Below are 24874 nucleotides of genomic sequence, written 5' to 3' on the forward strand. Positions count from 1 at the left end.
TTTTACCGACATTTGTCGGTAACTCAGAAAATGTGTTAAAGAATCGCACTACAGTTCTCTATGTTTTTTGTATTGCTACAAGACTAAATGCGACTGCTAAATTCATTTCAATGAGAATACCCATATCCAACACGCATATGCAAACCAAATTAACTACTTCCACTGTTATGCGTCGTTTAGTTTTGTTGTTTTCAAATTTAAAAACAACAAAATCGTTAAAAACAACAAACAGTTAAAGTTGATTTACTTTCGGGAAATATGGTTCACAAATTTCAAGTTTTTTTCCTGGTAGTTGGTTTTCTGCAACCAAATTGCATAACCTTCTATCAGGAATTCGATGTTAACTTTTTATTTCATGAACAACAAGTAAGCCTCAGTTGCAATTGCGCCTGGCAGAACTATGATAAAACAGGTGATTTATCATTTTGTTAAATCCTTTTTCTGATATTACATATTTTTATAGGATTCGTTTTTCCTCACAACAATGAACTGGTAAAATTTTTCGTCGATTGCAGAATAAATAAACTAGCGATTTCTTGAAAATTCAGTCTTGGCCGCATACAAATTACTATTGAACCGATTGCCACAAAACTTCATATTTATATTTTTTGATCAAATGGAAAAAAATGGAGGTGTGCCTTTCAATAAATAAAAATTTGCTTTTTTGGGACAGGCTAAGAGCAAGTATTATATGCTTTCTTTTACTGTTTAATGGATTTTATATCGCAAAATGAGCAAATTTTGTGGACTTTAAATGTAATGTTCACATTAAAAGTTAATGCTAAGAAATTTAAGTATCACTTTTAACTTTAAATTAACCGGAATGCTATACATCATTACTTCAATTTTATGAATTTTTGTTTATTCGACCTTTTAAATGTATATTTTTAAACAAAATTCTTTAATGAGCTTTAGGTCAGTGTTGGTTAATTTTATTGTTTCATATTTTTCCTAATATTTCGCAATTTTTGAATTGCATCTTCAGGGGATGATCTACAATGACATTAAAATTTTATAAATATTGTTACGGAATTAGATTTAACTAATCTCCGTGTAGACGTTGTTTTATTCCCCAGTACGATTTTTACCAAATAAAACAGGGTTCCTTTCAGATTACGTTTCTACAATGCTTTATTTACTTTATTACACTTATTCGGAACCGACTGTTATAGCTAAAGCTCTGTTCCTTTACCTTCCTGAGGTTACCATTTCTTACCATTTTTAACCTGCAAAGCGTTCTTTTACTTTAACAAGCATACAATTTATATGAGACCAGTTCACCACTTTTACCATTTTTTGCCACTGTTACCATTTTTTAAAGTAAAGGAACAGACCATATGTACACAGCTTTACTTTACTTCTTTACTAGTCGATGTTTACACTTCGCGATAAAATTCATAACTGATCATTGCTTGTCAACCTTCTCATATTTATACCAAAATCTTCTTGTTCGGGAATTCTCCATAACCATCTGGCAACTCCTGGAATCTGTGCAACGAACACACAGACGCACATTCGCACTGAGCGAACAACAATAACACACAAGTATATAGAAACACAACAGACAGTGATGACGCAATTGAACTACAGAAAGAAGATGACAACAAAACAATGCAAATAGCAAACTAAGCGATAACTGACTGATGGATAAACGTAAAACAATAACAAAATAAACATGGAAAGTAAGAACTGGAAAGATTATGAAAGTTCTACATGGTAGTTGTTGTTGCTTAAATAAAATAACTGCGTAATAAAACTTTACGTTACAATTCAACATTTTAAATTAACGGAAATTCAACTGGATTAACTTAAACCTATCAGTTACAATCGTAACATTGCATCTCGTTGACTGCCAAGGTCATTTTCAGAAAACTGGCCATAAATGACATTTTGATTTTTTCACATTATATTACTAAAAACTCTATTCTAGATCATTGGTATCATCAAAAATCAAAAATTATGTTTTTTAAAGGAGAAGAAGGATCTACGAGTTATCTCGTAGTTGGCTTCTGGGAAAGAACCCGCTTCGAATTATCTCGTAGTTGGCTTCTGGGAAAGAACTCTACGAATTATATCGTAGTTGGCTTCTGGGAAAGAGAATTATCTCGTAGTCGCTACGCAGAATAGGCACAGTTCCCTCTCTGTGGTATGTGCATTGGTAACACTGCCTCCCGCTTAAGCCTGTTCCTCCTGACTTGGCACAGCCTTCGTTCCGTAGCGGGCCAACCTTTCTAGATGTACCACCTTCATCTTCGATCTAGGGCTGTCGCTCTTCTGTATGCGATACACGACGTCATTTATTTTCGTGACTACCTTGTAGGGGCTTTCCCACTGCGTTTGCAGTTTGGGGTTTTTTCGTTGTGGGTTGAACAATAGTACCAGTTGCCCTTCTTGGAACCCATCAGTATTTGCCGCTCGATCGTACCTCGCCTTCATGCGGTTGCTGACCATTTTTATCCGATGGCGTACTGCATCGTGAACTTCGCTGAAGGAGTTTCGACTGTTTTCATCGTTATCAGTTTCGGGGTTTGGTTTGGCACCGAATATCAAGTCACCAGGTAGCTTCAATTCATTTCCGAAGAGAACTTTGGCTGGGGTTCGAGATGTGGAGTCATGAATGGCCGATCTATAGGCCAGTAAGAATTTTGGAATATGCTCATCCCAGTCTCTTTGACCGCTATCTACCACCTTCCGTAGATGCTCTTCCAGTGTGCGATTAAATCTTTCTACTATGCCATCTGATTGTGGATGTAGAGGCGTTGTCCTGGTTTTCTTTATTCCGAACGTGTCACACATTTCTTAGAAAATCGCTGACTCAAAATTTCTTCCATGATCGGAATGAACCTCGGATAGAACACCATAGCGACAAATCCAATTCTTGCTGAACACATCCACTATTGTCTTTGCTTCCTTGTTTGGGATGGCATAAACCTCAGGCCATTTGCTGAAGTAGTCCATGACCACCAAGACATATCGGTTCCCAGAGTCGCTTATTGGGAACGGTCCAGCCACAGCCATTGCGATTCTCTCAAATGGAGCTCCTGAATTATACTGTTGCATGTAGCCTCGGCTTTTCCGGGTTGGACCTTTACCTCTTATACACCTCTCACAATTGGCAATCCAGTCGGCAATGGATTTCAGCAGTCTTTGTTACACTAAGATGTCCTCCACTTCGCCCATCGTGAAACTCTGACAGGACATCTTTTATTTTGGAGTCTGGTACGACAATCAAGTTCCGGTGAGTTTTGCCATCGTCGCTCTCCCACTTACGATGTAGGCACCCATCTATCAGAAGCAGACTGCTCCACTGGGCCCAATAAGATTTCAAAAGGGGGTTTTCGGGCGCTATTTCTTTGAGGCTAGGGCGTTCGCCCATTTCAATAGCAGAAATTCGGTGTTATTTTCCAAATTGATTACAGCTTCAGCTGGGGTACATTGTCCAACGTCGGAAAATTGGCAAATTTGTTCTTGCTTGTCTGGCAGGTTCAAAACTCTAACTGGAATCAATCCATCATCGTTGATTTTCACCAGGGCATTCGCTATTAAGATGTTACTATTTTTGTTTTCTGCTGGTTCCACCAACCACAATTTCCCGACTCCACAATCTCCATCCATTTGTACCCATATCAATGTTTCGGCACAAGCCGGTATAATCTCTGGATGTTCCGTAGTCAGACGTCTAATAGGTGTGTTTTCATCGTAGCCCATATTTAATTGAATTTCCACATTGGACCATGTCATCAAACGTTTTTTCATATCCAGATTAAGACCAAAGCCAATCATAAAGTCTGCGCCTATAATAACTTCGTCTACGATATCAGCCACTATAAACTCGTAATCGACCGATTTATTGACAATAGTTAGTCTCACGGTTATCTTTCCATGTACTGCCGCAGGCTCCCCTGTTGCTGTGCGCAGTCTGACTCCATTTAGTGGCGTTATCTTTCCCTTCGCCAGATCTGATCTGATGATGGACTTTGATGTGCCTGTATCCAAGGTCAGGATTCGCTTGTCGGCATTGATGTAACCAGTTGTTTGTTGTAAGGTTGTGGTTTTTCTGTTGTATGGAGATTGTTGGGCCGTCGTCGATGTGAGCCAGTTCACGCCTCGCTGGACTGGCTCGATTTAGTTTAACGTTGACTCATTTGCAGCCACTCTTTTACTTTCGTTTGACGGAGGTGGTGACGATGACCTCGATCGCTTGCGTTTCGCTCTACACTCACGCGCAAAATGACCCATTTTGTCGCAAATGTGACACTTACACCTGGCCTTAGTTGGTGTTGCCGTATAAATTCCTTTTAATGCCCGCTTCACTGCAGCCTCGATCTCGTTAACAAGAGATTTGGGTTCATCAAACTCGGTATCCAGTTTGCGGACCTTGTGAGTCTGGAGATTGGTGATTATTCTTGTCGTCTCTTGTGCAAGGGCGTACGACACGGTTTCAGCAAACGACAATTTTGGTTACGCATACGTTGCACGTTTGATCTCGGGGTCACGTATACCATTCACAAATGTTTCGATTTTCATATGGTCCAACAATGGATGGTTTTCTCCTGGATACGTCATTAGAACCAAACGGTCTACCTCCGTTACGAAGTCCTGTAATGTCTCATTTCCCTTCTGTGCTCTTCCTCTTAATTCCATTAAGTAGATGTTTTGCTTATTTTCGCCACCGTACTTACGTTCTAGAGCAGCCATTATATCTCCATAACTGTTTCTACAAGCGGCAGGAATAGTCTGTATTACCTTAGCAGCACCGCCCTGCAATGCCATAAGTACTGATACGGCCTTGTCATTGCCGTTCCAAGAATCTCTAGCAGCCACTGTCTCGAACTGTAATTTTAACACATTGAAAGAGGTAGGGTCGTCGAACACAGAAGGCTTGATTTTTAACGTGTTATGAATAGCTCTCACTGGACCGCCTTTAATTTCCAGTTCCGACACTTTCTTTTCTATGCCAAGAATCTTCTCATCTTGAGCCAGAAATTTCTCATTAAAAGACAGTATCATTTTATCCAAATCTTTAACTACTCTCTACTCTCTTTTCAATCACCATCGTGATGTTCTCGAGTTTCTCGTTAACTGTTCTAGAAATTAACTCTAAGTTCTCTTCCATGCCCTTGGCGATTTTCCTAGAGTTCTCTTCTAAGTTTTCCTCGAATTTCCTGGAATTTTCTTCGCTCATTCGACAATTTTCTGCTTTCATTTCCATCATTAGTCTGGAGGTTTCTTCGCCCATTCGACAATTTTCTGCTTTCATTTCCATCATTAGTCTGGAGGTTTCTTCGCTCATTCGACAATTTTCTACTTTCATTTCCATCATAAGTCTGGAAGTTTCTTCATTCCTTGTAGACATCTCTTCTAACATCTTACAGTTGTCAGATTTCATATCCGCCATAAGTCTTTTTCAATTTTTCTCATTTTTCTTATTCATTTCCAGCATCATCATAGCCAGCATTGATTTCAAATCGTCACCCCTGGCAGCTACCGATGAAACTTCCTCAACGCTGGATTCGCCCTTTGCCGATAACTCGACTTCCTCCTTACTGTCGAATTCATATGCGTCGATGTCCATTCCACGGCGCTCGAACTCTTCCAACAAGCGTTTTTGTAGTTCTGCCTTGTTACCAGTAGAAGACAACTCCAACTTACTTAGCTCCTTCTTCAAGTCTTCCACTCGTAGGTCCTTAAACTTCATTGTAGGATGATCGTAATCTCACTACTGACACCAACTGTCACGGAATTAGATTTAACTAATCTCCGTGTAGACGTTGTTTTATTCCCCAGTACGATTTGTACCAAATAAAACAGGGTTCGTTTCAGATTACGTTTCTACAATGCTTTATTTACTTTATTACACTTTTTACTTTACTTCTTTACTGGTCGATGTTTACACTTCGCGATAAAATTCATAACTGATCACTGCTTGTCAACCTTCTCATATTTATACCAAACTCTTCTTGTTCGGGAATTCTCCATAACTATCTGGCAACTCCTGGGGGGTTACTCTGTATTGCGATGCGAAAGCAAATGCGATGCGCAAGTTAAATGCGTTAAGAGTACAATTTGGTACTCTGTATCACAAACGCAAACGCTTTCGCAAAATAGACTGAAAATATGGTAACGCTGGCTGCACAATGTAAACAATAACGAAGAATGAGAAAAAGAAATGTCAAAAAATTGTAAATAAAAACATTTAAAAAATTTTTTGTTCGGTACGTGCGTTTTTAAAACTTCCTAATCGTTTATAACAAAACAAAAAAATATAATTATGGATTCGGTGGCGGAACGGATTACAAGGAGAAAAAATTGTTTCGTCTCAATAAAGATGTGGTTATGTGCATTTAGACAACTAATGTATGGCAAAAACCAAAATTGAAATTGAAGTTAATTGTTCTTTTATAGCAACAAATTATGTAAATGCTATACGGTTTCTTGTGCAAATCTCTTGCTATAGGTCCTCAAAACAATATTCCATTTAACTATACAAAGTGTTTTTACCATTTATAAAAAATACAGTGAAAAATAAGCATTTCCTACTACTTTGGGTGACAAATAAAGAATTTGGAACAAGTGTCGTTTAGAAGCACCTCTCGGATGGGTCTGAAATTTTTACCATGGGTAGCCCTTAATACCCTGACTATAACAATATTAAATTTTTCAGAGCTAAGTCTATACTTCCGAGATATGGGTCTTAACTTTTTTACTTGTATCAACCTATGAAATATGAGACTCGACGAAGAGTACTTTCCAATGCCGAAAATAATTAATAATTGTAATTTGATTTTTTTTTCATAATAATTTATTAAATTATTATACTTTAACATTTTAACAACATTTCCCTAAAAAATTAAACAATTCTGATACAAATACAAGCATTTAATTGTGCTAACTTACTTCATTCGTTTCCTTTGCATTTGATATTTTGTTAACGCAAGATATTTGCGCTTATCGCACGAGTTTGACATGCGCTTTCATATTACAGAGTGCGGTGATACCACATTTGCGAAAATTAGATGCGAAAACGCATTAGAGAGTACCAATTACTTGATTCGGTGCAATTTTTCTTACGCATCGCAATACAGAGTAACCCCCCTGGAATCTGTGCAACGAACACACAGACGCACATTCGCACTGAGCGAACAACAACAACACACAACTATATAGAAACACAACAGACAGTGATGACGCAATTGAACTACAGAAAGAAGATGACAACAAAACAATGCAAATAGCAAACTAAACGATAACTGACTGATAGATAAACGTAAAAGAATAACAAAATAAACATGGAAAGTAAGAACTGGAAAGATTATGAAAATTCTACATGATAGTTGTTGTTGCTTAAATAAAATAACTGCATAATAAAACTTTACGTTACAATTCAAAATTTTCAATTAACGGAAATTCAACTGGATTAACTTAAACAGTTACAATCGTAGCAATATAAATACGTTGTATCACAGTAATTTTAAGATAAACACATTTTCAAATATAAAAATGATCATAATTAACATACAATACGTAAAAACTATGAACATTCAAGTATTTGTTTTCCAAAATATTCGGGATTAATCCCATAGTCGTTGTTTTTTTTTTTATTTTATTAAAACAACTTTAATTTATTAGTGGGAAAAAAATTGGCGATGTTTACCAAGGGGTAAGGCAGGGAAGGCTATAGTTTCAGATCTCGCCACAGATCTTCATCAGTTCCCTTGTTTCTTGTTTTTCAACAAGAAACTTTTTATACCCAAGTGTCAATTGCCCGCTCAAATAGATACGTGTGCAAAGAAACACTCAGTAGTGGGAATCTCTAACGCATTTTTTGGTTATCGACAAAAATCGTTAAAATTAAAATGCTTATAATTTCGGTAATTAACGATATTATTCGGTAAATTAGCGATCAATAAAAAGTACTCGCAAAGTTGTACCGACAGCAACAGTGATGTCAACTTTTATTTGAACTTTTCATTCATAAGTTTGCGTTTTAATTTGACCGATTTTTGTCGGTTACCAAAAAATGCCCTAGAGAATCCCACTACTGATCTGATTTTGTTTGCAAGTGAAGTTGCTCGAGTTTAGGTAGTGCCAAAGAAATTCTCGATCAGAGTGTTTCTTTGCAGACGTATCTATTTGATTTGGTAATTGACACTAGGGTAATACTATTAATATTCCTTCCCGCAGAACGCGTAATTATATACCGCTAAAACTGTATTTTGCTAGATCTAATTATGAATTAAGTAATCCACTTCGCGCTTTATTTGAAATTTATAATGATTTGTATAACCGTATATCATTTTCTGATCCTATACATGTAATAAAAAATTCTATTCTTGGTTTAGATATCTAATCTTAATAGAGTTTAAATTATGTGTATTTATTATTGTTTGACTGTGTTATTATATGTAACATGTTAAATTTTATTGAACTTTCATCTGGCTGATGTAGTTACTGTAGCCAGTTCTCCCAGTATTACTAACCCTCCATAGTCCGGGCTATGGGGTGTACGCTCTCCCAACGTTATGGGGAGGTGGCCCTCTCGGTCGGCTGGGGTGGGTGTGAGTGGCGTGGGAAGGTTCGAAAAAGAACATGTGGAAATATTAACCAAATATAAATTTATGTAAAATGGAATAGATTGGCCATTGCGAGTGGAATTTATTTAATATATAGTATGCCTTAAACATTTTATGTAATGGTCAAAAAACACAAAAAGTAAAAAAAATATTTTATTTTTCTTAAATTCACTTCATATAGACTTTTACTAAATTGGCCGTGTTTGGCCGTGATTTTGCCACATAAAACACATTACTGAAAGTCTTCCGCATTGATATTGATAGGTTTCAAACCCCGATTTTGTCCGTTTTTTGAAATTTATCAATTTTTATTAGATCACTTCTCCAGAAAAACTCGTAAAATTTTCGAATTTTGGTTTGATGAACAAAATAATAAACATAAAATAGCTGATGTTTACAATTTCATACCTAGTAAGATAAGTACTGGTAACAAATTGTTCGTTATATCCGTGGTTTTCTATAAACGGTTCGACAATAGTAAGCTTTATTTGATCTTTCTTTTACCTATTAATCATTGATAAGGTTTAAATGAGTACTGAACTCGTCTTTATTAATGTATATTTCAAAAATATAGAACATTATAATAGTAATTCGTATAAAAATCTACTCGCGGGTTCAAAATTTTTGTTACATGCCAAATTACATATAGTGCGTTGTTCGAGTAGAAATACTCTCTGAATGACGAATCAAAAAGTCCCATCCCTAACAAATGAGAGAACTTATCGAAAAAATTAATTATTACATGTCTAAATTCAAAATTGAAAAATTTGTTGAAAACACAAGCCTTTTTAGAAAAAAGAAAAAAAGATGAATGAAAATTAATGAACTAAACATTTTATATAGATGCAGAAGGAAGAATGATGCGTTTCCTTCTTAATTCCACACACATTTCTTCTGTTAATAACGAATGAAAAAAGGTAAAAGAATAGAAATGAAGAACCACAAATTTACAGTGATTCTTGGAATAAAACAAGTAATTTATTTCGAAATGAAGAAATGGTTAATATTAATATTTTTAAATTATTTGGTAATGAATTACATAAACGAGAAACTGTCACCAGAAACGAAATATCCATGTGGGCATCTAATCGAGGAATAATCAGATTAGTCGTTCTAGTTGATCTTAAAAAGTTAAAATTACTACCCAAAAACAACGGACATTGAGCCTTGCACACTTTGTCGAAAAATAAAAGACATCACAAATCTAAGAAATGAACATCCAATAAAGCTTTGAACAAAAGGAGAAATATGAGAAAACCGATTTATTGCATATACGTATCTAACAGCACTATTAAAAGCTCCGGAGTACACTTCAAGACAGTATAGAATATTTGGCATTACAAGGGCATGGCTCATTTTAAGCTTCATATGTTGAGGCAGAACAAGGTCGCAATTATATAGCCTACGAAGTGCAAGATTGGTTGGAGATACTACTCTATCAATGTGTGGAACAAAACTTAACTTATTATCTATAAGTACCCCTAGAATCTCCATAACATCGACGAACCGTAATGGTGTTCCTTCATACTACAAATCAAAAACAGTAGGATGATTAGAAAACAATATAGCTTTAGTTTTATTCGCATTAAAGCTAAGTTTGTTATATCTCATCCATCTGCTCACTAATGTCAGGGTGTACTTAATTTTAGATTGTAAAACATCAATATTGGAATTTTGCCCTATAAACAGGAGCTGAACATCATCAGCAAATAGGTAGACTGTGCAAAACTCGCAAATATTGTAAGTTATATCATTAATAAATAGCAAAAATAGTGTTGGTCCAAGTACAGACCCTTGCGGTATTCCACTTCTCACCGCTAATATATTGGAAATAGAATCTTTACCACCAACACATTTTTTCCTGTCTAAAAGATAGGAGGATATCAACAATTCTCCTGATTTTATCAGTAACCCCCACCAACAAATCCGTCGTACTCCTATCAGCCCGAAAGCCACACTGAAAATCGCTTAAAAGATTGTTGGTGTTTATATATGTATCTGAGTAACTTGCATTTTAGCACATGCTCAACAATTTCAGCAATAACTGGTAGGACTGAAATAGGCCTTCAATTTTCAATAGAGGTGACGTTTGCCTTTTTCTTGATTGGGACTATTTTACCAATTTTCAACTCAGAAGGGAAAACGGTAGTCATTATTATTGTGTTTACCAATTGAAGGAGGTTTTGAAAAATTTCAGTGGGAATCCATCTATCCCCGGTGCATTAGATTTAATGGAGGAAAACGCTTCCACTAAGTCATTTAAGCTAATAGTACGAAAGTAAAATTGACCTTCATCGTTGCGTAATAAGTAAGCAGTAGGAGACGTATTTGTATCCAGTTGATTAGACAGGAAATTGCGATTTAAATCGTCAACTCCTATATTCAAATCCTCGCAAACATCAGGAGTGGTCACTAAAAGTCCATTACTTCTAATTCGATTCCACAATGCTTTTGCAGATGAATCGTTTGAAAAGAAAACTCCTTGCGCTTGCCTCTTTTCCTTCCTCATAATCGAATTAGCTTTGTTTCTTGCCTTGCAAAAAATTTTCCATTTGCTATCAGTCTTATCCGAGTGATAGTCACTGAAAGCTAAATCCCTTAAGGACGTGTGAAATGTTATGTTTGGCGATTTAATCCATTCATCATCACTCTGGCGAACTCTCCTCCGTTTCAAAGGGACAGCTGCGTCAACATGAAAAAGGCCAAACATAAAAATATCCAATTGTTCATCAACATTGGAAGTTCGCATCATGCATGCATCATGAGAAATCAAATGATAGAATTTTTCTTTCCAAAGTCTCTTCATTGACACTATCGCAATCGTAAAATTCGTAGTAGTCAATAGTGCGTGAAAATGAGAAGTTCATTGAAATGCAAGTAAGAACATGTTTAGAAAAAGACGGACAAACGTACTGGTTTGAAAAAACAACGTTTTCAGGGACAGACAGCAAAAAGTAGTCGATAAGTGAAGACGATTGGTGAGCAATATCGAAATGTGTAGGCAACGAATTATGATAAATGGACAAATTCAGTCGAAGATGTGCTGATCTGATGGCGGAAGCCGTAGGAATGTTTAATAAATTATTGTTGTAATCACCCATTATTACAACATTTGAGTAACGAAGCAATAATTCAGATGCCTCCTCTTCAAAAACTTCGAAGTCTCCGTGAGGTAAATATACCACACCAACAAGGATGTGTTCATTCTCCAAAAAGATGCCAACAAAAAGAGTCTCGGCAATACCATAACTAGTTCCACTATGTGCAACTTTATACTTCAACGACTTTGATAAATACAATCCTACCCCACCACCCCTCTGCACCGGACGATCATTTCTTATAAAGGTGCAACCTGTAAGGTCAGCACATTTGGTTGAAATATGAGGTTTTAGCCATGTTTCGCTTAAACCAAGAACATCCAACTTACTCTCAAGAAAAATATTTTTGATTTCACCAAATTTTACCGACGATGGATTTATGCAAAGACTCTGGCAATTCAAATGACAAGTGTTTAAAGTACCACTTACATTACTAAGCTGGTAGCGCAAAAGAGAACTATTATCACCTAAGTTGTTCATTAATATGAAGATAAATCACAATCAATAGCAAAAATATGTAAAAGCTAACCTAAAGATCGGAAATTTGAAGAAAACATTTCAATGATTAGCTTCTATGCAGTGTAATATACAAAATATTAAAATTAACATTTATTTGATACCTAGGTTCAACGACGTTTACATAGAGCTCATTATCATGATTAACCATTAAAAATCATTTAGTTTGCATAAAATACTCAGGATTTGGCGGCATATAAATCAAAATGGTGTGGTATAGGGATAGGTAATGGAAAGCAATAATCGATTTTTCGACTATTCGATTATGATCTAAATCTAAAAATGCTATTTTTCGGTCTTGCGATTATTTCAGTTGTCTTAAAACTCGACTTTCGACTTTTCCATAACCGCAGAAATCGATTATAATCGACTATTCGTCGATTTTCGAGTTTTCTTTTGAAACTCTAATGTTTGGTTTACATTTGGCGTCTTTTCGTGATTTCGAAGGCATTTCGTGATTTCGCGCGGAATCAAGCAAAAATTATCATGATTTCGCATACAAAAATGAAATCATCTCATTTCGTGATTTCAGCGAAATCAACATCGAAATCACAGTACACATGATATACAACCCAGTTTGTGACTGAAAAAGTACCAAAAGTTGCAACACTTTTCACGTATCACAATAAACAAGGTAGATGGTCAATTGCTGCAACAAAAAATTTTAGAATCAAAATTTTTAAACAATGTGAAAAAAATATTAGATTACTTCGTTACAATGCTATTTTTCATTGCGTTCTTGTACTTTTTTAATGGTAATGTTAGAAAAAAGAGCGAAATGTCTAAAATTGCTTCCCCATACCAATTTCTTAAAAAATACGGGAACGAAAAAATTACGGAAATTGCAAAAACGGCAGCAAATCAACGTATCAGCAAGTTTTACGATAATTTTCGAAATAAAGTTGTAAAGTTCTATATTGTCGTATATTTTTGATGACTAATTCAATTTGCAACAACTTGTTCTGAAAATTCATGTTCGATAAGCTGCGCGTATGCATCTACCTTGATCATTGTGATATGTATGAAATCAACAAAAAAATAAGTGTAAACACCGGGATGTATTTCAGGATTTCGTGAAATCCAGTGGATTTTAGAGCGCAAGTGTAAACTTGGCATAAAACCGCCAAAAGTGTAAAACCGCCATATCAACAATCTATGGTCAAACTCGAAAATCGATCACAAGATAATCGATTATGCGATTTTCCTTCCAGACAAAAGTCGACTACGATTTTTAGATTTTTGACTGCAAAAAATCGATTAATCGATTAACCGAAAGTCGACTTACCTATCCCTAGTGTGGTATCATCATAATAAGCGCTAACGTAAACGTAGCCTAATTTAAACCTTATTATCCTACTCAGGAATTTGTAATATCTCAGCTATTCACATTCTGAAAGCGTGATACCTCCATACATTGTTGAAGGGATAGCGTCTTAGACTCCCCATTAGCAAAAATGATTTTAGCCTTTGGAATACCACCATTTATAAGATTATATTTCTGAATTATTCCATTACTTCGCATCTGACGGCACTGGTAAACAAGCTTGGAGGATTCAGAAGTGAGATGGTCATTAAGATATATTCTTGACTCACCTGTCTGCGATAAAAATTCGGCATATTTATATCCCTTATCCTTATAGAATTGAACTTTACAAAGATAAATCTTCCATTTGCGAAATAACAACAATGTTGCAAGTCAATTGGTTGAAGAGGAACTCCGCATAAATTTCCAATTTTAATCACCGGCTCGCTGATTTCGATTATACCTCTTGGCATACCATTAATCACTATATTAGAGCGATTCAGTCGTCTCCGTAAAACGTTCTTTTCTCGATTTATTTCGTTTATTCGATTGTAAATGCTAGCTCCATCATTTAAAGTGCTGCTAGAGTGAGGAATGATCTTCTTCCGAATTAGTGAATATTCTACTTTCACACTATGCATCTCAGAATTCAAACTGTAAACAGCGGAATTGCATTTATTAATTTCCTCGCTGACAGATTCAATTTGTGTTCTAAACTCCACCATTAATTCCTCCACCCACTCATTGATAGTTTTTTCAAAGATTTCAGTGGATTTGCGCCATTGCTCATCAAGTTCTTTCTTTTGAAGTTCTATCTTTTAAGCGATTCACCAAATTCAACAAAACTCCTGTCGATACCATCATGCTCAGTTGTGGAAACACTACTCAATCTATCATCGTTGTTACCTGCATTACCGATGCTACATGTTGGGCAAGTAAAATCCACGACCTTTTTCTTCAGGTCGGACTGGCATGGAAATAGACGGAACACTTCCTACAACACACACGATATTGTGTCTTTGTACAATTTAAATGCACAAACCGCATTTGAAGGAATTAGTGATCGGTGCCATAATGATGTTACAACATACAAATATAAACAAATGTTGTTGTTGCAGCAGTCCAACTGTTGTTACCAATGATATTTACTAAGGGTAACAACAGCTAGAATAATTAAGGCAGCCAAGAGGCAAATAACAGCTGTCAGGCAGAACCGAAGGTTCTAATAACATCAAATTAACAATTTTGTTGTTATTATCTTGTTAATCGGCAATAATCAACAAACAGCTATAACAGCAAAAACCAAAAGGTAAATAACAGCATATTCGGAGCTGACGCACTAAATCTTCAATTAGTTGAGGTGGCACTCCAATAGAATTCTTATAAAAAACCAAATTTGTATCTTGTTGTAATTATTTACATTATTATTTTAATTTTTCAATACATGTCCGACGAGCTCAAAAAAAATTTCAGCTGTTTATGGCAGGGTTGCAAATCCAAATTTTATATCAGATTTATGTGCCGATAATCTTGTTTTTAGTTTATTTTTCGTGGTCCCCACATACATAACGTAATATATAAAATTGAATGTGACGGAAACGAAGATGATAAATGTGGAAAGATGTATGTGGGGCCCACGAAAAATATACTAAAAACAAGATTATCGGCACATAAATCAGAATACAATCCAAAGAACAGCGCTTGGGGACCACAGTAATGTCCAATTTACATTAGCAACTTTTTCGTCATTTAGAGCTGTTTCGTCATTTATTTGCTAAAACACGCAACATTTTGCGTCATTTACCATACAAAATTAAATGACGATAGCTGCGTCATTTATTCTAAACAACGCACGAAAACACCATACTATTATACGCAACCCTGCTTTTTCGTCATAAACTACCAAAAAATGCAACTGTTTTATGATGTTTTTGTTTGTTTGTGTGTGTTGTAGTAAAACAAAAATACTCAAACGATGACAAAAGTGTAAATAAATGTTTAAAAAACTTGCAGAAATTAATTTTTTTCAATTTTGAATTAAGTCAAGTTATTTGGTAAACATTAGTGTTGTGAAATTCTTATTTTTCGGAATTAAAATTATTGTGTGCGTGTGTATGTGTTATTGTATCCGTGTGTATGTGCGATTGTGTGCGTAAGCAAATGACGCAAAAAACAGATGTAAATACACTTCATTTGTTTCTAGGATTTCGTAAAACGAAATCATTTAATGTGCATATGTAAATTGGACTTAACAACTACATACCAAACTTCGACAATGTACGTGTACTGCTCATTAAAGAATTTTATTTAAAAATACTTTTATTTGTTTATATATTTTTAATTAGGTGTGCGATTTATAGTTTTCTAAAAACGTGTTTTTATAAGTTATTTTATTAATTTAAAAAAAAATATCAGCATATTTTTTAATTTTAACAGCGACTTAAAATTGCGATAATATGATTTTAGTTTCATTAATTCATGAAGAAATAATCTCAAGTCAGATACAGAGTGTTAATATGTTGAATTCTGTAATGGGCGCCTATTTCTCTCTTCACATGTTTTTCAAAAAATAAATACAAATACAACGAAATCATAATGAAAAACTTGTAGCCAACTTAAAATTTGGCGATTTTTATAAATAAACGTGCTTTGATTACTATTTTTCAAAACCGAAACGTTCTTAAAAGGTTAAACACCTAAGCAAAAACTCTGAAGATAATGTCCCTTTTAGTGAATACGACAGTACCAGGGTTTAGAAGTCAGCATCTAATACCCCGGTTACACTTAACCGGACTAACCCAGTGGGTTTGGATTTCAAATGTTAATTCTATAGCGCAAACGTCAAATAAATCCTCATGAAGTGGGTTAACCCGGCAAAAAACTCTAGTGTAACCGCACTATAAAATCATTAGCATTATATACCATTTAGATATGACTTCATTAGCCGTATTTAGCACATTGTCAGGTTTTATTTGCTAAATCCAAGCCAAAATCTACTAGATTTCCCATACAAAAATAAATCCTCGTATTGAGTGGATTTGTTTCAAATCTGGCATAAATCCTCGTATACAACTCTGTTTTTTTTCAACATGTTGCTAGAAAATACAAAAAGTTGCAAGCTGGCACAAGAAACAAAGTAGATGCATCGGTGAATTGCTACACTAAAATAATTTAAAATGTAAAAATTTGTAAACAATGCGGAAAAATTAAATTTGTTTTGATGTACAAAGTTGATTTTAATCAACCACGACTAATATTTACGATGTCTATACTATGAAATAATTCGTTTATTTATTTTAGATGGGCAAACTGCGATAAAATACAGTCGAACCTCGATTATCCGTGAATCAATTATCCGGGAACCTCCATTATCCGGGATAGAAAATAAATGTTTCTGTTCTTTCCAATACCTTTATTATCCGTTATAAACTCCATTATACGGGAGTAAAAACCTACCTTCCAATTAATTTGATTAATCAAAGAAAATGGAAACAAAACAAAAATGGAGTAACTAAAAGGACGAAATGCATAATATGAGACAATTGGAACCAATATAATATTTTAAAATAGTACTTATGTATGTTATAATATGGAGTAATAAATTGCTTTATTTTTTCGGAATATTATCTGCAAATGTAAGTTCTTGAATTCTTAATTTTATTTCATTTCTTTCCTTTAACAAACATAACAAAAAACTTAAAAAGCATTATTAAAGACACAACAATAACAAAAGTAGCACACCGATCAAACGAAATATTGAGAACAACATTTAAACGAACTAAAATAAAAGGGGAAAAAATGAACCAAAACAATGTTGTGTACGAAATCACATGAGCGGGAAACGAGGTAGAAGAATGCGCTCTCACAACATATGAAAGAGAATGGACATACAGCTTGTTTATTCGGCCCGAAGCGACCAAATGTTTATTCGGCCCGAAGCGACCAAATGTTTAGTCCGCACTATAGGGACTTGGGGGAAACAAGTGTAGCAAGACTCCCCAATGGAGCCAGTACGCCCAGTGCGTACGAGTGGCCGTCAGTAACAATGAAAATAAATAGAAATAAATAAAACACGATAGTTTTAGTAAATGGTTTGGCTCAACTGCCGGTGTTTATTATTGGTAAACAATATTACCTTTAAGAATTAAGTACAACGATATGTACAAAGGCTTACGATAAAGCGCGGGTGTTGCTTGCAAGTCAAGCCGATCGATTCTTTCTTATTTATTTTTTTATTAATGTTTACATCTGCATAGATGCTTCAAGAGGGCGGTTGTCAAGTGAATATTCGTTGAAATCTCTCATACTATTACAGAGGTGTAATAAATAGGAATGAGGAGATTTTAACGAATATACCTATGCAATTCATAGGGCCAATTAAAAGTTGTAGAATCAATTCTAACTTAAACATTTGCCGCCTCCCTTGAAACATCCAAATGTTTTAACAGATTCCATAATAATTATATATACATAAGTATTAAGCTGTAGTATAGTGCAGGCGTGAGCATAACCTTTTACATTTTTCCTTTCAAACGATTTAGATTTTTTTTGTTTTTAGCATTTCATTTTTTCAAAAACATTCTTACATGCTAAACGATGGGCCATGAGGGACCCCGCGGTAAATATGGCCATTAGGGACCATGGGATAAGCTTACAAACTAAACGATCGGGCCATTAGGGACCCCGGGCCATTAGGGACCCCGCGGTAAATATGGTCATGAGGGACCATTCAAGTGACTGGGCCATTAGGGACCCAGCTGTTGTGCAGATCACTATAGACCTGGCTAACGAAAGGGCCATTAGGGACCCTGCGAACGATAGTGCAACGTGAGCTAACGTTCGCCTTGTTTGGTTGGGCCGCTTTACAACGATTTTCCGTACCATTTACGAAAATAAGAATTTATGTGACAGGTCCAGTAATGATCCACCCAAACGATGTATTTTGAGCGAGCAGCGAACCAGACGAAAGTCGAAGAGAGTGATTTTTAATTATTTTCGGGTACAAGTCTGCTCCTATCAAAATATCTACGGGGCGCGATTCGCCGAATTGAGGATCTGCCAAAACTATATTTGGCATGTCTTCCTTTAGGTCCGAAGTGACCGAAAATGTTGGAAGATTTCCCGATATGGAAGCTACTACCAACGCCGAAGTCTCAAAAGTAGACGATCTGTCACCACGACTACGAAGTTTCAATAAACAACTTTTATGACATATAGCTGTGACAGTATCATTAGCTCCAGATATTGACGATTTATTGGATTGGACCTGGAGTCCCAGATCCTTCTGAAGTCGTTCCGAAACGAGGGACGACTCAGAAGCGGGGTCGATCAACGCCCTAGCAGGAAAAGAAACACCTTGGTGAACGATATTCACCAGTGCTGTTCCCAATAGAACTTTTCTTTTCTGCCTGACGTGGAAGGATTGTCGAACTACATTCTCTTCCGATGTCGAAGGAATGCTAGAAGCTGAGGAAGAAGTACAACTACCATTCAGAGTTCTAGGCCGAAAAGTGGAAGCTGAAGCAGACAACTTCGAACTTCTGGGAGTCACAATTTGACTCGGACTGCTCACCATAGAGCGATCTCTGTGCAACAGAGTGTGATGTCTCTGGTTGCACTTTCGACAACAACGACTAGCACAATTTTTGACCTCGTGTCCCTTCCGAAGGCAATTCACACACAAACGTTGCTTTTTGACCAATTTAAATCTTTCCAACGGCGTAAAATTTACAAACCGCTGACAAAGATTTAATCTGTGTTGCTCTGTACAAAGAACGCAACAAGAGTTAGGAAACGAACGAAGAGGTGTCGAATAGTGTTTGGGACTGGGAGAAGTATGAGGAGAAGAAGTACATGATTTAGGAGACACTTTACAATTCGAATTATACAAAGTGCCAACACTTCTCATTTCATGCAAACACAGAAGAGTTCGAATTCTCTCTGTCAAGAATGCATCTAATTCTTTCCAAGTTGAAAGACGAGACTTATTTGTCACACTTTGCTCCCATGAAGCGTGTGGGATCCTAGGCAATTTTTGCAAGCAGATGAAAACCACGATCGGATCCCAATTATCCGTAGGTATTTCATAAATTGCCATGGCCGAAAGACAACTATTTATTCCACGCTGTATTGATTTTAGTCCCGAACTGGTTTCCTGATCCAAAGCAGGAAGCGAAAATAATGATTTTAATTGGCTGTGTACCAGCAATCGTGGATTATCGTAGGTGGAATTCAATTCATTCCACGCAAGGTCGAAACTCCTATGAGTAAGAGGAAACTTCGAGACGATTTCTCTAGCCTCACCACTAGTTTTACTCACCAGATGACACAAGCGTTCAATATCTGTCAACTGGGAGTTATTTACGTAAACCGCACTAAACAAATCTCTGAAAGTGGGCCAATTTAGAATATTTCCATTGAAAACCTCAACATCCAAAGGAGGTAACGCAAGATTATGATTGCTATTAAAATTTGGAAGATCAACCATGAAGTTTGGGTCTGCTCTAGGATTCTCAATATTCGATATTGTAGAAGTAGATACCTGGGTACCCACATCACGAGAAGTGTGGGACGACAAACTCAGGTTTTTAACATTTGCATCACACGACAGGCTTTTCGAAGAAATATCACCGGGATGCTCCGTTAAGGAATCTACCGAACTATTTTCCAATGTGTTCGGGGACAATTTAGCAGAACTACGAAATTTTAATAACAATCTATTTATTATTGACGAACAATTTACATATTTTTGATGCGACTCCTCATAAATGTAATGAAGTTTCTCAGGATTTTCTATACGAGAGAGGCATTTTTGAAAAGTTCCCTGAAAGTTCTTCCACAATTTCTCAATTTCCTCACAATATACTTCGAGGCCATAAAAGTCAAGTTCGTCTTCCTTTAATATACTGAAGTGTTCAGTGAATGTCACGATAGACTTGGAAGCACGAATTAATAAATATGGAGGAGTGAAAGCCATATTAGTCAAAAAAGACAAAGTAAACCAACAAAATGGTGAATGAAATTTAAGAGCAAAAATGAAGGTCTACTAAATGTATTACTTTCCACAAAAGGATAAATTATCAAACTACCAATTGTAGCGTCCTGATTTAAAATCGGAAATCTGAAATTTGAAACAATATTCAAAATCCCACAAATTGCACCAAATTATTCTAAAGAAAATCAACCAAAAATTTAATTGTTGACAACTCTAAGGGTCTAGGAACAACCTAAGAATCCACAATAGGAAATTAAAACAATATTTAAATTGTATGTAAATTACCATTTAATTTACCAACAATTTGAAACTATATTCAAATTCCAAAAGCAAATAGTAATAGGAAATTTAAAAATTTAAATATTCAAAATCGGTAAAATGCACACTAAAATATATTAGTTTCGACAAAAAGAGGAATTCTTAAGCTACCAATTGTAGTGTCTAGTTAAAAATTGAAATGGGAAATTTTAAAACAATATTCAAAATTCCAAAAAATCTCTAAATTTTGCAAATTAAAAGCAACTAAAATAGAAATGACAACTCAAAATGTCTAGAAACCACCTATTTGTCTAAGTATACAGCAATACAAATTTAAACCACTATTTTGATTCTAATATATGTAAATTACTATTTAATTTACACAAAATATGAATCTGGTAATAACCAAAAATGGCACTATGTGAGATAAATTGCATTAAAACCCAATAATAAATATCTAATGTCAACCAAAAATTCACAAAATACTACCGAACGTAGTTTATATTTGTCCAAAAATGTAAGAGGAAATTCGAACGATATCAAAATTCCAAAAAAATTATAAAATTCGAAAATATTTGAGTAAAAACCGCCCCACACAAGGAAAAGTCCAATTGACCGATTGTAGGGTGCGTGCAATATCAAATGCATACAAATAACCACCGAATGTAGTGTAATTGTGTCCAAAAATTCAACAAAAAATTTCAAACTATATTGAAATTCTAAAAATATACAAATCGCAATAAATATTTTTAAATAACGCCCTACACAAGAATAGATCCAATTGACCGATTGTAGGGTGCACTCAATTCAAAAATGTCCAAATATATTATTAAAATGTTCCCTGACAACGATTTATTATATTTACCATAAAATATAATAATATGTGTCACAGTACTAATTTACTGACCGGGTACTGTGTAATAATACTCCGGCGGGAGACCGTGCAATAAAAACGGACACGACAGAAAGGAGAATGCCCAAAAATGCAATGTATTTATACGTACATGCGTGTGTGTATATATTTGCATGCAAGCCACTTACTGACCGACTAAACGGTACGACAAAGCGACGATGCTGGAGTATGTAGATATACGAACGTGTGTTTATCAAAGCAGAAGGGACCACGAATAGGCCGTGCAGTGTAAATATGTAAGCGATGTATTTATGAAAATATGTTGGTATATTTACACTGCTAAAGCGAAACGAAATCAATGCAAATTATTGTATGAGTTTAAGGGAATAATTGAACACTTTTTGGAACAACAATAAGAAACAGGTAAATGACAATGAAGAGGAAAATAATAGGAAATATTTGGAAGAAAATATTTATTATTTTTGTTTTGATATTTCTATTCCCGTATGTATGCACGTCTGTCCACGATTTGGACTTTGACCGATCGACAAAAAAAGGGAATATGTGACGTTGCAAAACGAGATGGCCACAAACAAACGAACGAACACTTGTTTTTATTTATTGCTCACTTTGCACTATACGTACCGATGGCAGTTGAAAGCTGCAATTATGTTGTGGACTGTATTTTAATGGGATTCCAGAAGTAAACCAATTCACTGGAGGATCCGGTTCGATTGGACCAAATGTTTATTCGGCCTGAAGCGACCAAATGTTTATTCGGCCCGAAGCGACCAAATGTTTAGTCCGCACTATAGGGACTTGGGGGAAACAAGTGTAGCAAGACTCCCCAATGGAGCCAGTACGCCCAGTGCGTACGAGTGGCCGTCAGTAACAATGAAAATAAATAGAAATAAATAAAACACGATAGTTTTAGTAAATGGTTTGGCTCAACTGCCGGTGTTTATTATTGGTAAACAATATTACCTTTAAGAATTAAGTGCAACGATATGTACAAAGGCTTACGATAAAGCGCGGGTGTTGCTTGCAAGTCAAGCCGATCGATTCTTTCTTATTTATTTTTTATTAATGTTTACATCTGCATAGATGCTTCAAGAGGGCGGTTGTCAAGTGAATATTCGTTGAAATCTCTCATACTATTACAGAGGTGTAATAAATAGGAATGAGGAGATTTTAACGAATATACCTATGCAATTCATAGGGCCAATTAAAAGTTGTAGAATCAATTCTAACTTAAACACAGCTGATTGGAAAAACATCAAAATATTGGACAAGGAGAAAAAGGAAAATAGAAGATATACGCTTGAAAACCTACCTATACAACAACGACTTGACATATCTATGAACACAAAAGAAGACAAAACAAACCTTCAGTATTCCATTGCAATAACGTAACGCCATCTGTGATTTAGCTTTAATTCTGTGATTATTTATTTAATTATTTATTTTATTATATTAATTATGTGTTGTGGAGTCCAGTTTTTAATATTAATAATAATAAATAATTATGAACAATAAATAGTGTAAGTAAGAATTTAAGTGAAACAGCTAAAACAATGTTAACTAAATAATTATTTTTCTGAATTGTTACCAGAATTTAAATAAAAAAGCTCCTGAAAAAGCTGGAAAAAAGCCGGCGAAACATCGAGCAGAAAATGAAATAAAACTCGTTTTAATTGTCATCAAATTTATCTGACCAAGGAAAGCCCAACAAAAAGGATAATTGAGAAAATATAACAAAAATAGCCATACAAATATATCTGTACAAATCTGTACAATGCTATGCCTTTCCAATAAAAAATATTTTCGAAAACTACATAAAAACATTGACTCCATTATCCGGGAAAATCGATTATCCGTAATGCTTCCGGTCCCGACCATTACGGATAATCGAGGTCCGACTGTAATTCTTTATTTGCAGACATTTTCAGTATTTAACAATAAATTTGTGATTTGACGTATGTTTTTTGAGACGAATTCAATTTACAAAAAATTCTTTTGACGTTCCAAACAATTTTAAAAAGAATCGAATTCAATGATTTTTAAAATTGTTTTTAGAACATTTGTATGGAAGAAATCCGTCAGCTTTGCATTGAAGCAATCATTTTATCATATCCACAACTCGATTATGTGGAGAAACCATGACACTTCATTCATTTTTCGCGTTTTTTATAAAATGCTCAAAAAAGGTATTGTAAACAAACACACTTGTTGCTTTTGTATTTACTAGTTTTGAGGTTTTAGGCATTCAGGAAAAACAAGGGTACTATAGATTATTTTCATTTAAGCCTACCTCTTTACTTATACCATAGAACCTAATACAATTTTGTTTTTCAAAATAGTCTGGCTTAATCCCATTGTTGTTATTTTATTATTTTAAAACAACTAATTTATTAGTGGAAAAATGTTGGCATTGTTCGCCAAGGGGTAAGGCAAGGAATTCTAGTTTCGATCACTGGATCTCATCAGTTCCTTTGTTTCTTGTATGTGGATATTCTCCACCGAAGTTATTTTTCAATAACTTCTTCAACAAGAAACTTTTTATTCCCAAACATCAATCGTCAGCACGAAGAATAAAGGTGAACAAAGAAAAAACTTCAATGAGAAGTTTTTCTTTGGCAACCTAACACAACTCCGACGAAAGTGTTTGCGAAACATACCAAACTAATACTAATTATTATTGTTTAAAAATAACAAAAAATATATATTAAACGGCTTCAACAAAAATTCACATGTACTTTGAACGAAAAAGTGGAATTAATTATATAGTGATTTTTAATGCATTACACTGGTAACCCTGATCTCAAAAACAATTGTTTGCTGAAAATATGGCTAAGCCGTTGAAACTTTGCTGCTTATTCTCTTTTCCGATATGCGTTGATCATGTGTGCTGCAAAATATGAGTATGCGTGTCCGATGCTTTTTTATCATAGCAACATTATCAAATAGCATCAGCATCGCTGGCAATATTTTTGTGAAATTTGTTGCTACATGTTGCCGTTGTTCATTGTTGCTAAACATAATTCGAAGAAAATTGGTGTGTCCTTTTCCTTTATACAACTGTCAAAATCTGCAACATTAGTAATAATTATTACTAATTATCACGTAAAAAGACACAGCTATTATTACAAATTATCTAGTACGCAGACAGGCATATTTTAGCAGGCAAAGCTGCAAATATTCGGTGCTGTTGCTAATATGGCGTTAGCATTTTAAACCCTGGGCAGTACAATACTTCCACATTGTCAACTATTGAATTGT

The sequence above is a fragment of the Musca autumnalis genome, unplaced genomic scaffold, assembly GCF_047663935.1.
Source record: "Musca autumnalis isolate F117 unplaced genomic scaffold, ASM4766393v1 scaffold_1, whole genome shotgun sequence".
Classification (NCBI taxonomy): Eukaryota; Metazoa; Arthropoda; class Insecta; order Diptera; family Muscidae; genus Musca; species Musca autumnalis.